We start from the raw sequence: 800 nt of genomic DNA, 5'->3' as shown, positions 1-800 counted from the left end.
ATAAGAAAAATCTATCTAAAAACTGTATTTTAATAGAAATCCAGTTCAACCATTTATATGGTTGTTGTTGTTGTGAAGTGCTGTCGAGTCGGTTCCTACCCATATGGTAAACACTGCTGTATTCTTCAAGTCAAACATGTTAAGAGAAAGACAAAATCTCGTCATTTCAACAAACTTAGTTTAATGGGTATCGATAAAGATAGCTTGTTGCTGTTGTTAAGTGCTGTGAAGTTGGTGCGGACTCAGAGCAACCCTGTATAGGGTTTCCGAGGAGCAGCTGGGCTGACCTTGCCATTCGAACTGACCTCGAGGTCAAGTGCTTATCCTGTGGTGCCACACATAAATAGTATAACCACAAAATGGTTAAAAATTATGCAAAATTCGTCGAAGTAAAATTACGTTTGATTGAGAAATCAAAAAGAGATTGTGAAGCTAATAACATTAAAAACATTTTTCCATCATCCGTATATTCCATCTGCCTTAAAAATCTTCCTGACATTTTGCCTAGTTATTCTAATTCAAAACTATTTTCCACTTGTAAAGTTATTCATTATATCATTATTTAGAAGAGCCAACAGCCAACATTGTTGTTGTTGTTAAGTGCCATCGAATTCACAGCTAACTTTTTGTTAAGTGCCATCAAGTCGATTCTAACTTATATGGAACCTGAATAGGGTTTCTGAGGAGCAGCTGGTGAATTTGAATTGCCTACAGCGTAGTGGTTACGAATCAGGCTGCGAACCTTAAGGTCAGCAGTTCGAAACTACCGGTTGCTCCGCGGGAGAAAGATGAGGCTTTCT

This window comes from Chrysochloris asiatica, unplaced genomic scaffold, assembly GCF_000296735.1.
Source record: "Chrysochloris asiatica unplaced genomic scaffold, ChrAsi1.0 scaffold00191, whole genome shotgun sequence".
In the NCBI taxonomy this organism is placed as follows: Eukaryota; Metazoa; Chordata; class Mammalia; order Afrosoricida; family Chrysochloridae; genus Chrysochloris; species Chrysochloris asiatica.
Note: the sequence above shows the minus strand (reverse complement) of the source record.